The sequence below is a fragment of the Carya illinoinensis genome, chromosome 16 (assembly GCF_018687715.1).
Source record: "Carya illinoinensis cultivar Pawnee chromosome 16, C.illinoinensisPawnee_v1, whole genome shotgun sequence".
Lineage (NCBI taxonomy): Eukaryota > Viridiplantae > Streptophyta > Magnoliopsida > Fagales > Juglandaceae > Carya > Carya illinoinensis.
The window spans coordinates 29,130,086-29,144,762 of NC_056767.1; positions in this window are offsets into that span (position 1 = coordinate 29,130,086).

A 14,677-nucleotide genomic window follows, 5' to 3' on the forward strand; every position below is an offset into this window, starting at 1 on the left:
ATTATATCGGCGATTCAGGCAAGACGAGAGATTGCTTGGGGAGCGGATGCATTCTTGGTGCAGATGGTGTCCACGCCGTCTGAGAAGAAGTCTTTGGCAGACATTCCAGTTGTGGAAGAATTCCCCGATGTGTTTGTGGATGACTTGCCCGGACTACCCCCTGTTCGGGAGATGGAGTTTGTCATAGACTTGGAACCTGGAGCGGCTCCTGTGCATAAAGCTCCTTATCGCATGGCACCGGCTGAATTAAAAGAGTTGAAGACTCAGTTGCAAGAGTTGGTAGAGAAGGGATTTATTCAGCCTAGTACGTCGTCGTGGGGTGCACCAGTTTTATTTGTTAAAAAGAAAGATGGAACCCTCCGTATGTGCATTGATTATCTGGAATTGAACAAGGTGACCATCAAAAATAAATACCCTCTCCCGCGGATTGATGATTTGTTTGACTAGCTTCAAGGAGCAGCCGTGTTCTCTAAGATTGATCTGAGGTCGGGATACTACCAGCTGAGAATCAGAGACCAGGATGTGCCTAAAACTGCTTTTAGGTCGAGGTATGGGCATTATGAATTTAAGGTGATGCCGTTTGGGTTAGCTAATGCCCCTGCAGCGTTCATGGATTTAATGAATCGTGTGTTTCGACCTTATCTGGATTCTTTTGTGGTAGTATTTATTGATGATATACTGGTTTATTCCCGAGATGTTGAAGAGCATGTGTATCATCTTAGTCTGGTACTTGAGAGGTTGAGAGAACACCAGCTATACACCAAGCTCAGTAAGTGTGAATTCTGGTTGGAAGAAGTTAAATTTCTTGGGCATGTAATTTCCCAGGGCGGAGTGGCAGTTGATCCTAGTAAGGTAGAAGCCATTTTGTCATGGCAGCGCCCGACAACAGTGCGCGAGGTCAGGAGTTTCTTGGGGCTCGCTGGTTACTACCGAAGATTTGTAGAGGGTTTTGCTCGCCTATCTGGACCTCTCACAGCTTTGACTCGGAAGAATACAGAATTTGTTTGGTCAGAGAAATGTGAGAGAAGCTTCCAGGAATTAAAGAACAGGTTGACAACGGCACTAGTGTTAGCACTCCCAGAACCGCATAAGCCATTCGTAGTCTTCAGTGATGCGTCTAAGTTTGGTTTGGGTTGTGTCCTTATGCAGGAAGGACGGGTTGTAGCCTATGCATCTCGTCAGCTAAAGGACCATGAAAAGAATTATCCGACGCACGATCTAGAATTGGCTGCGATTGTTTTTGCCCTTAAAATCTGGTGGCACTTCTTGTATGGGGAAGCTTGCGAGGTATTTACTGATCACAAGAGTTTGAAGCATTTGTTTTCCCAGAAAAATCTGAATATGAGGCAGAGGCGATGGCTGGAGCTAATCAGTGACTATCAGTGTGAGATCAAGTACCATCCGGGGAAGGCTAATATAGTTGTTGATGCTTTGAACCGGAAGTCACATTTGGAAGATGAAGCCGAGCCGTCAGAATTGGAATCGTTGCTTTGTGGGATGAGAAGGCTCCTTATAGAGAGTTCGCAGCAAGTAGAGATTTTGTCTTCAGTTCTTGATATTCGGGTAACTGATTTTGAAGAATTGAAAACTCTCCAAAGAAAGGATCCGAAGCTGCTGAACATCAGGAAGAGAGTCAGAAAATCTCGAGGGCCGTTGCACTATAGCATGGATAGTGATGGGATACTTCGGTTCCGAGATCGCAGAGTGGTCCCAAAGGACTCAGATTTCAAAGAACGGATCATGGCGGAAGCTCATGCGGCCCCGTATTCAGTTCATCCCGGCAGTACAAAGATGTATCGAGACTTGAAGAAGAATTACTGGTGGGATGGAATGAAGAAGGACGTTGCCTTATATGTGGAGAAATGCCACACATGCCGTCAGGTGAAGGCCGAGCACCAGAGACCTGCAGGTATGCTCCAACCCCTCCCTATTCCTGAGTGGAAGTGGGATGACATCACGATGGACTTCGTAGTGGGTTTGCCGAGAACGCCCAGTGGGAAGAATTCTGTTTGGGTGATTGTGGACCGGTTAACGAAGAGTGCTCATTTTCTGCCTGTTAATAACACCGACTCTTTGGGTAAATTGACCCGTTTGTATGTCAAAGAGATAGTGCGACTACACGGCGTACCAAAGAGTATAGTGTCGGATCGAGACCCGAGGTTTACGTCGCAGTTCTGGAAGAGTTTGCAGGCAGTTTTGGGTACTAAGTTGAAGTTCAGTACTGCTTATCACCCGCAGACAGACGGCCAGTCAGAGCGCACCATTCAGACCCTGGAAGACATGTTGCGAGCATGTGTCATGGAATTCCAAGGAAGTTGGGAAAACCATTTGCCGCTCATCGAGTTTGCATACAATAACAGCTTCCATGCGACCATTCAGATGGCTCCCTATGAAGCTCTTTATGGGAGAAAGTGCAGGTCGCCCTTGTGTTGGATGAAGTTGGGGAGAGTAGGATAATTGGACCCGAAATAATTCAAGAGATGCAAAGCCAAGTCCGGATCATCAGAGATAAAATGACGGCAGCTCAGAGTCGCCAGAAGAGTTACGCTGATACCAGGAGGAGAGAGTTGTCGTTTGAAGTTGGTGATTGGGTTTACCTTAAAGTCTCTCCCATGAGAGGTGTTAAGCGTTTTGGTAAGAAGAGGAAGCTAGATCCGAGGTACGTCGGCCCTTTTCAGATTCTGGAGAGAGTAGGGCCCGTCGCCTATAGAGTTGCTTTGCCAGATTATTTTGGGGATGTTCATGATGTCTTCCATGTATCATCCCTGAAGAAGAGCTTTGGACAGCAAGAGCCACGTTTCGTCGACCCAGCGGGTATTCAGTTGCAACCGGATCTCACTTATGAAGTTGTTCCGTCGCAGATTTTGGATTGGAAGGAGCAACAGTTGAGGTCCAAGACGATACCTTTAGTTAAAGTGGCTTGGGGAGATCCGTTAGCTCAAGACTTCTCTTGGGAGCGAGCAGCGGACATGAGGGAGCAGTACCGGTATTTGTTCGAATAAGGAAGATATGTGTCTTAATCTTGATCACAGATGGTTTATGTGCTTTCTTGTGGCTTGTTTTAAGTTGGTGGTTGATCTGCAATTTCGAGGACGAAATTGTTTTTAAGGAGGGGAGGATGTGATGACCCGTTTTTTAGTGTATTTTCGCTGAAATAATTGTTTTTATTTTAATTAATATATCAGTTATTTATTTTAATTTATTTACGTTTTAAAATTTGGTTTTTTAATTTATTTGATGTTGTGTTTTATTTCTTTTAGATGTTTTGTGGTTTTTAATCCCTTTTCGGCGGTTTGTTTTGTTTTCCCGGAGTGAGGATTGTACCTCATTTCTTTTTACATCTTTTTCTTTTTTCTCTTTTTTCCTTTTTTCTTTTTCCCTTCTTTTCTTTTTCCTTTCTTTTTCTTTTTTCTTCTTTTTCTTTTTCCTCCTACTTCCCCCGCGTCGACCCCCCCCGGTTATCTCTCTCTCTCTTCTCTCTCCTCACCCACGGCCGGAATCTTCTTCAGCCCAGACCGCCGCCGTCCGGCCACCGTTTGGCTCACCGCCGGTCTCGTTCGAACCCCCTCCCTCCGGTGCACCTTCCCACCAAATATCTCCCCCTGCCGGCCGGCCGTTTGGCCGGAAATCCTCCTCAAAGCTCCACGGTTTTTCGTCCGTTCCGCCGCCGTCGCTCCACCTCCGGCCACCATTTCTTCACCGCTTCATCACCGGTCCCTTGCCGTCCTAACCCACCTATTTCCGGCCTCCAACGACCACCGGAACAGCTCCTACGAGCTTGATCTCCGATTTGCGTCTTCCGGCCTATTTCCGGCGTTTTCGCCGCCACCCACGGCCAACCACCACTTCCAATAGCTTCACAATCATCCCTAGACCATTCCCTATCAATTTCGTGTCCTAGTTTGTCCCCGTTCAAAAGTGGGTTTTTCACAACCCACGCCCACAGTGAATTTTCACTGTGACTTTGCTTTTCCGGCGCCGTTTGCAACGCCGCGTGTTTTCTAAAATTGCCATATAGCGCTGTAAGTATTTTCCAAACCCTATTTTCAGATTTAAATATATATTGCTCTTTCAATTAATTAATCTGCTGGTTGGTTGATTCCAGACTGAGTCCGAGGAGTTCGGGGGTCGGATGGATGGAGGACGGAGTTACTTGTTTTATTGATTTATGTTGGTTGGTTATTTTATTATGCATTGATATGGCATTACATGGTGCATGCACGTGTGTTTTTGTTTATGTGTGAAAAGCCTGTGTATTGGCGTAAGTGGTCTTACGGGTGCGTGTGTATCATGACCCCAAGCCGGGATGGGGTATTATCCCGGTGGAGCTCCTCTGGTCACTCGGGAGCGGAATAAACTGAGTGATGTCCCCTGAGTTGTCGCTAGACGACGGGATCGGGGGCTAGGGGTTGCTTGGCTACGAACGCGCCGGGCGCGGAACCGAGCATCGCTCTACGCACCGACTCCGTGGCCCTTCGCTGGTGAGGGCTAGAGGATGCTTGGCTACGAACGTGCGGGGCACGGAACTGGGCATCGCTCGTTAGGTGTCACATGCGTGGTGGTACTCTGCGGTGTGGCACTGGAGCCAGGGTGTGCGGATGACCCCTAGGGGAGGTCATGGTGCATACGGATAAAATGTGACTTTGGCGTGTTTTCCGGAAAAGATGTGTTTTTGGGCCAAATGAGTTTTTGGCGTGTGTGGAAACTGTGTCTTTGGGTTTTGTGCATTGGGCATGTTTCATGCATATTGTTTGAGTTCTATGTGTTTTATCTGGTAGTGTTTGGGTTTTACTTACCTGCGGTACCGTTTTGGTTCCGTAGCTTTTGGTGCAGAGTTAGAGGACGAAGAGGAGGAGGCTGAGCCCGAGGATGCGGCTTCGCCGGGTTGCTGATGCTATGTTTTATATTTGTTTAAAACTGTATTTGTGTTTTTGTAATATTTTATTTATGTATGTTTTAAACAGCTTGTATTACGTTAAGAAAAATTCTGGTACTTAGTTATGACTTTCGTTATCCGCTGCGTGTTTCTTCGTGCACATATGTTGCTTTTACACACACTTGGCACCCGACGATGGGATGGTGACCCGGGTTGTCACCATCCGGACGTCTCGATTTCCCCGTGTTCGGGCGTGGGGATTTGGGGGCGTCACAACTATGCTTATTGGAAAGTTCGTATGAGGGCTTTTCTTAAGTCTTTGGATGAATGTGTATGGCATTCGGTTGAATGAGGATGGACTAAACCCATGACATCTATAGATGCTTGGACAAAAGATAAAATCAGCAATTGTAATTTGAATAGTAAAGGACTTAACGCTATTTTCATGACGGTATCCCCCGAAGAATTTAAAAGAATTATGTGTGAGATTGCTAAAGAAGTTTGAGATATTTTGGAGGTTACACATGAAGGCACAAGATTAGTAAAAAATTCAAAATTACAGATGCTAACCTCAAAATTTGAAGAGATTAAAATGTTAGAAGATGAAAGTTTTAATGATTTTTATGCTAAACTAAATGATATTGTGAATTACAGGTTTAATCTCGACGAGAAGGTGGAGGATCCAAGGATCGTGAGGAAGATTTTAAGATTTCTACCGGAAAGATTTCGGTCTAAGGTTACTGCCATTGAGGAAAGTAAGGATTTGGATAGAATAAAAATTGAAGAGATGGTCGGTTCCTTACAAACGTATGAATTCTCACTTCGTCAAACAAGAAAAGGTAAGTCCATTACTCTTAAAACAGTAAAAGAAGATCAATATGATTTTTCTGATAAAGAAAATTTTAACAATGAGGATATAAATCTCATAGCAAGAAAGTTTAGAAAATTCATGTTTAATAAAACTTCTAGTGGAAAGAAAAAAAGAGGTAAAGAATTTTCTGCAAAAAAAAAATTATTTTGAAAAGTGGAATAAAGAAAAATCTGATAATAATGATAAAGTAAAGTGTCATGAATATTCTGGTTATGGTCATATAAGAATTGAATGTCCAAATTTCAAGAAAAGTAAATGAAAAGCATTGAATGTCACGCTTAGTGACAGTTCAGAATCTGAAACTTCAAGTTCATCATCTAGTGATGACAATTCTTTTGTAGCTTTTTCTGCGGTTGTTAATAATTTTTCTGATATTGAGCTAACAAAATCTGAAAGTGATGATGAAAATAATGATTCAGAGATTGTTCTAGTTGTGGATGATTATGAGTTAAGTTTACAAGAAGCTTACAATGATGTGTGTGAAGAAGTGATCAAATTAAAGAAACTCAACAAGAAGTTGTACAAGAAATTCACTGATATGGAGAGTGAGAAAAATAACCTATTTGAGGCATTCAAAATTTCTAATATTGAAATAGCAAGATTAAGGGATCAAAAACTTGCACTAGAAACGGAATTGGAAAAGGTTCAAGAAAAAACAGCCACACAAAAATTAAAAGAGATGTTGAGTGTTCAAAAGATGAGTAGTGATAGAATTGGCCTAGGGTACACGACTTCAAAGGGGAAAGAAAAACTGGTCTCATCATCTGCTGCAACAACTTCCAAAGGTATTATTTTTTGTTAAAAGAAGTCAAGGTAAGAGTTTTCAAAATCATGCTGAACATAAGCTTGTTTATTCAAAAAATCTGCATGGTAAATTTATTTCTACTTGTCATTATTGTGGTGTTGTTGGTCATATAAGGCCAAATTGCTTTAACTTGAATAAAGTGAAGAAAAATGGAGGTGAAAGAAATCTAAAAAGGAAAAGAAAGAGTCTAAGAATCAAGTTTGTGATATAAATCAACAAATCAACTTTTTAAGTCTCAAACTTGGTGAACTAGCATATTTTTACTTTCAAAATAAAGAAAAGATCATACAAAATGATGTTGATGAAAAGAATATGTCAAAATTTAAAGCAAAATTAGTGGTCAAAGAAGATGCCATGTCACATTAACTAATAGGACTACTTGCATGTTTTTGTATTCTTTATATTATTGCATTAGTCTATGGCATGTATTTTATTTTTCTGTTTTGCTTTAATGTTTCTGTTTTTCAGTTTTAAATAAGAAAAATATAATATAAAAAAAAAAATTCCTGGTTTGGTTTAAAACTTTTCTTTAAGGAAAGTACATGCTTGATATGTCAAAGTTTGAGTACTTGTGTTCTCACTTAATAAATTCCTGAACCTACGCATCTCTCTACTTTGTGCAATTCACTTTGTATATACTAATCCTATGGAGTATCTTAGCAAAGTTCATTTACAAAGCACTGTGAGGAATTTATATGTATGCATATAATAATTAATGTTTATATTGTTTAATGAGATGCTCACCATAGATGGAGTCTATGTCTTAAATTGACTAATACTAGTTGAACCTAGTACATTAATAAAGAGTTCTCCCATTACCAAACACAAATAGTTGATCCATATAGAAAAAGTCAATGTTAAATTATTGTGAAAAAAGACTAACACCCTACACGGATCTATCTCCTTAAGTCCTTATAGAAAGAATCGTTGCTCTAATTATTGTGGAAAAAGATGAGCAACAAAAATGGACATAAAAAAGGGGTTGTGCAAACTAATGTTTGGAGGAAATGCATATGTATCTAGGCCCTAACATAAAGTTTGACTTTTGAGGTGAGTGACAATCTCTTAGGAGCATCTATAAGAAGAAAATACTCATGGATAATATTATAAAAATATATTAAAGAAAAAAAAAATAAAAAAAAATAAAGAATTGCTACCTCATATAAGTTTGCTCACTCACACACTCACATAAACTATGACATTGATGATCTTATGAGGAGTGAACATCTATAGTGATTGTTACAAATAAGAGGATGTACTCTATTGAATTTGTTTTGTGAGTAGCATTGTGTTTAAACTAATATGCATTTAAGCATGTTACTTGTTTCATTGTTTATACAAATATATATAAAAAAAAATTAAATTAAATTAAATTAATTTTTATTTTCTTATTATTAAATAAAATAAATAAAGTAATAAAAATATAAAATATTATTGGAGGTTGGGTGGATATTGGGTAGTGATATAAATCTGGGTGATATTAGTTTGACTAAGTCCAAGTAGGACACTCGTATATATCCATGTTTGAGTCCCAGAGAGACCATCTAGCACATGCTTCGCACGACATCACTTAAAGTGACTTAAAGTGATTTCGGTCACTACAAACGCTCCCAGTGCCCCGTAATACTCATCCAACGCACAACACCTCACATATGCATGCCTTAGCACTCCTCTTTGCATCCTTATCTCATACGATCTACTTGGGAAAAATACTTAGTTTTGAGTTTCTTGACTAAAGGCTCTCCATCACAGATTCACGGTAAGATTTTGAGTTTATTCCAATCACTCTCTTCTTCCAGTTCTAGATTTCGGCACATCTATATCTGAAAGTTGGGATTTTGAAGATTGATTTGTGATGTTGAGGCTCTGATTTTGTTTGGAAAGAGTGGGCATTGACATATTTGTTCATATGCGATTATTTTATGCATGTATTGAGGATAATTTTTGAGTGGGTTCTTGGACTTTGTCATTCAGTTTTCATGGTATGCCCACCAAGTGTTGATTTTTTGTCTCAACAAAGTTGTCTTAATCATTTGCTCATTATTTGACATACATTCATTCTCATATATTAGGTGCATTTAATCCATAAAAAGTTGAGATACATGGGAATTGTTCATCATGTCTTTCTTAGTGTCTTCATCTTAGCACACATAAGTGATATTTATTCTATTTTGTGTCTTATCAGATTAGTGACAAAAAGGGAGAGTATTGGAATATTTTGATATTGTGAAATTTAGGGGGAGTTTGAGTAAGTGGGAGTTTAATGAATTTGCTGAAAATAAAAAAGGGGAGCAACAAAATATTGAGGGGGAGAACTATATACTTTAGGGGGAGCGGCAGAATATAGAGGGAGAGAACTTAGTACTGAACATGGTTATTGATAATGACTAGAACACTATTTTTGTAGGTTTACATTATGTCTAAGCTTTGATTATTATTGAGACTAATTTCAAAGAATGTTTTATGTCATTTCTTCTCATTACTGTATTAAGATTTTCTTTACGAGATCTTGGTCTGCTGGTTGTTTTTGTCTTAGGTACACACTACATTCATCAAGGTAGTTTTGTGACCAATCCGCCAAAGGGGAAGATTGTAGATGCAAGATATTCATCAAGTTGATTTTGTCACCAATCCGCCAAAGTGGGAGATTGTAAAGGCAAACATTGACTAGGATTAGATAACTATATGATAAAGCTTATCTTATCATTATATTTGAATTTGTTGGATGAATGTAAAAATAATTATTGATTTATCTCTAAACAATGTTGAGTCTATTTAGAAGTCTTAGGTGTTGTTTAGATAAATCATTGAGGTTAAAATCGAGTTCTGGTATATCTGTATTTATTTAGAAGAAAGCTGAACAGAGATTAGTCAATACAGAAGAATGTTATCGCGAAATGTTAGCAGTCCGTTGGAACATATTTTTGCGATTGTTGCTAACCGTCAGCAGAGTCTTAATGTGACTAGAACTCTTTTCAGACTTTCTATTTAAAGGGATTCGGTCTTGTATCTCAACAAGGACTTTGAGCCACGAATTCCAGAGAGGATAGTCTGAGCATTTGTGAGAGAAAATTCGCTTGATAATTTTCATTGAGTTTTTCATCTCTTCTTGAGTATGATCATGCTTTGAGTGTGAAGTAACATTAATTAGATTTCAACCTCTGGAGTTCCAGAAGGGAAATCAACATTTGAAAATTGCCAGATGTTCTGGCTGCTACTGCGGTAGAAGACAAACGGGTCATTTGTCTAGGCAAGCAAGAGAGTCGAATTGCAAAGGTTTTGTAATTGATGATTCCTTGTAATTGTTCTTCAAATAATAAAATTGACTTTCCTAGGTTTGACTACCCGTAGGGTTTTACCTTTAAAGAGTTCTTTAAAGGGTTTTCCTTCGTAACCAATCGTTGTATTTTACAAAGTTGATTATTTATTTTAAAGTATTTGATTCGTTTCATAATCTTGATAATTGAGATCTAATCTATTTATTCAAGGAAATTGGTAGACAATTTTGTGATTTACAGGGATACGTTGGGAATTTCAAGATTTATGTTGACTATTTTTTGGAAAAATGTTGGATTTATATGTGGGCCATTTTCTGAAAAAATGGCGGTTGTTTGTTTTAATGTAATGGTTTTGGCCCAAATGAAATTTTGGCATGCATTGGAAAAATATTCATTTTTGGGAAAATGATGATTTTGGGTCTCATGCATATTTTATCATATGCATGCATATTTGTTAGTTGCATTAACGTAGTTTTTTTATCTCGTGGGTTGTTTGGTTAGTTACTTACTGAGATTCATAATCTCATGTGGTATTCTTGACCATGCGGTTCCATTTTATAGAATCGTAGATCTTGATGCAGATGAGGACGCTGAGCCTGAGGGATTGAATTTGCCGGAGGAGTGTCTTGGGGACGCTTTTCGGATATTGGGATTTGTTTCCCGCTTTTGATATGTATTTTGGCTTGTATATATTTTTACCGGATTACTGTATAACTTTTGAATGTATTTTATTTTGAGAGACTTGTATTTAAAATTCTGGTACTTAGTTCACTAACTTTTAATTATTTGCTGCGACTTTTGTTGTGCACTTTTTGCATGTTGCACACACTTGAGTTATCGTTGGGCTGTGTAACACATGTTATCATCATCCGAACGTCATGATTCTTGCATTTCCGTACGTGGGAGTTGGGGGTGTCACAGCAGCCCTGTATTATACACTTATTTTTATTTTTTTTCCCATCAACAAATGTGTGGTGTAAGGTTGCTAGAGTAGAACTCTTTTAAAATAGATAGTTTTAAGGTTCATATAGTTAAACATAATGGCTTGTAATAGCAAGATTCATGACATTATCTTGACATTAGTAGTATGTGGAGCTTTAGTTTAAATTATCTAGCTGTTTTGCAACTTTTTTTTTTCTTAAGAGATGTTTTTGGATACAAAAGAACTTCATGAAGGTAAATCTATATAATTAACATAGTTTACTACAATACGTCATAAAGTTATTTTTATTTTATTTTATTTTATAAGTAAATGGAGGACCAAAAAAATGGCATTTTCCAGTGATAAGAAGTCGCTTGAAAAGGCCCAAAATTAGTTGAAAAAACCACTTTTGACTATAAAAGACTCACCGTATCATAGCCACAATTGTTGTTCACAAGATACCTATTTCTGGTGAAATTGTGGAACAATCAGAAAAAATAGAGTTTTTTCATGTGAAAACGTTCACTGGGAAAAACCCAAATATTGCAATAAAGAAATATTTAACTAGGGTTAATCATTGCCAGCAGGACTTTTCTCAGTGATTTTTTCAGCTGCAAATACTTAATGCTGCGTAATGAAGCAACGGAAAGTTGTATTTCTGACTAGACATTATTGATGCAAATAGATATTTATGGCGATTTTTAATTCCCGGAAATAGTCTTATAATCCATATAAATATTTCCATGAGTTTTGCTTGCTGAAAATGGTCCATTACAAAAATTAAAAAAAAAAAAAAGAAAAAAAAAAAACTACACTAAACAAGATATATGGAAAATTCAGTACACATTCATACTATGCAGTACCATGGTCTATATAAATCTGAATTGTGCCAACTATAGTACCATAATCTAACAGATTGATTCTAAACCAGGAATTATACCTATAGAACCTTCTGTATGTTGATTCAATTGCATATAGTTACTGTTTATTGTGCTATTGTACATACAATAATTCATACAAAAACACGACAATTCCAACTAATAGAGTAGCTTCTACAAAAAAACACAAATTTTCCATCCCAGCAGACTTTAGAGAGAATTATATTTGCAAAAGGTAACGAAAAATCAATCCGAAAAACTACAGCAACATACTTCAACAAACAAACATTACACAAAAGCCTCTGTGCAACCATTAAATATAGAGTATAAACTCTTAAAAGCTACATGAATAAGTTATTCGTGATGTAGTCTCATTTCCCAATTAATCAAAGATGTTCCCGATGTATAAAAAATCAATACAAAAAAAAAATCTCATTCCCAACCGAGCAAAGCAACATAAGAAGCATCGATCCACAAACTTGCCTTGAGTGCCATGTCATCAATCCCTTTCTTAGTCAGAACAACATTGGCTCCAGCCTTCAACAGTTTTTCAATTTTTGTCATATTGGCTTTTCTGTTAACACATGTAACATCAATGCCACATAAGCAAAATCATAGACAAGCATAAATCATGTTTTCATCTTGATAGCCATAAATAATCAATGAGTAAAATTGTCAGCCAACGTAAGCATAAAAGCATTTGCATCTTTGTCTTCTGAAGATTAACTAGGTGGTTACAACTTGAAAATCCACCAACTAAAAGCATGAAAAGAAGGTTGACCCATATGAGGCTAATGATTTTACTAGCATGTTGTTTTAAAAGAACTTGCAATACCAATCTAACATATTTTAATTTCCTCCAATTATATGTGCACAATACATAGCCTTTCATTAACACAATATGGTCATAACCTACCTTGGTTAGGTATTTAACATCGTGCATTTGTCATCTTAACAGATTGCGGTTTTTTTAACCTATAAATACACATCAAATATCTTTTTTGATAAGTAACACACAAAAGGCTCACCTAAGGAATAAAATGCAGAGATAGCTTGGTCAAGTATGGAAACAATTACTTATATATATATATATATATATATAAAACTATGGAAACAATCACCACAATGTTTCTAATATCCAGATTCTTGGAACAAAATAACTACACTTCCCAACATAAAAGTACACCAAATTTGCAAAGAAGTCACTGTCACCAGCTATCAACTTTGAAAACACGCTGGTCTTGGCACAATTTGTGAGAATCTTTTCCAAGCTTTTCAACCTAAAAAAATCAAGGAAGCGATCTTTATCAGGATCATCATAGCTTAGTCAAAGAATTGAGACAGAACACAATGAAAGGTGCCATCTTCTTGGCAACAATTGTTAAATTTGTGATAGGAAATTATAGCTAGGGACCTAAAGAAGCTCAAATCACATAAGGACTTATACTCCAAAATGACTAGTCAATGTTAGAAATTGGAGCCCTTTATAATCATAATAAAACATTAAAGCTAATGCCTTAGTAAAGGAATACTTGGTCAATCTATTGTGAAAAATTTACGAGCCATGTGCTTGGAAAGTTGAGAGAGATGTGAAACAAACCATATTTTCATCAAGCAATGACTTGATCAAGCGTTTACTGGTACATTCAATGGGGAAGGTTGCTCTTTGGCTTCAAGGAACCACAACAATTTCTCCCTCATATCTCTCATTAATTATTTAATCACTTATGTGAAAATCGTTCCTGCAGAAAGTAATTTCTGTATCATATATTTTTAAATCCTCAGGCATAACCCATCCAAGATTACAGTAACATGAGTCAATTTACACCTTCCATTTATAAATAAATTTAATTAAATAGAAATTGAATAAACACCAATTCAATGAATTGGGTGATTCAAGAAATTAAATCGGATGATTGATGACAATTTTGAATTGGTTATTTCAATGTTGATAAAATGTATTAAAAATTAAATATAATGAAATTCAAGCATTTAATATCATGTATAAAAGAGTATAAATATAAATTTATTGACTAATTTCAATAAAATATGATATGAATATAAATAGTTTCAATAAACATGTAATTTATGTATTTAATTTCGTAGACATTTTTTTGCCTCATATGCGAAGAAGATAAAGAACATTATATTATAATTACATGGTGAGTGTACCATTTTATACACAATCACAAATTTAATACAAAATACCCATTTATCTTTTAGACAACCTAAAAATAATTACAATTTTGAATTGTTAGAATTGGCTCAAATCGGCCTAAAATAAACTAGAATCGGTTTGAATTAGGGGTGTCAAATTATGTTAACGGGTCGTGTTTGTGTCGTGTCAAAGAATGTATATTATACTATATAGGTCAACCCTAACCTGACATGTTAAGCTTATCGTGTCAAAATCTCAAACTCTAATACAACCCATTAACATAACGGGTTGTATCGTGTCAACTCATTTTGACCCATTAGTGAATATTACGAAATAGGTTAATACGACACAACATGACCCGTTTCAAACTGTTTATGTAAATGGGTTGAATGGACTCAAAATTAACCCGTTTGACCTGATTAAATTTAACATAATTTTATATAAATATTAAAACCACAACATCTATCAAAATTATAAAACTAACTACCAGTCTAAAATTACAATTCAAATAATAAAAATTTCTAAATTGAAATTCTAGCAATTTTACTTTTAAGTATAGGGGTATAATTGTAACTTTAACTTTCTTAACGTGTCATAACGTGTTATAACGGGTTGACCCGTTATCAACCCGTTAAGCAATCGTGTCTTAACGGGCTAATCCGCTTTGACCCGAACCTGTTAAGGTTAAACCCTAACCCGTTATTATCGTGTTGTATTCGTATTGGATTAACGGGGTCGTGTAACATATTACCACCCCTAGTTTGAATCGACTTAAATTGGTCGATTGAAGCGGTTCAATGAACTGTTCAAAAAGTTCATTGAAATCAGTTCGGGTTTGGATTGATTCAATTTGAATCTGCTACATCAAACTTTTTTCTAGCCTTGCTCA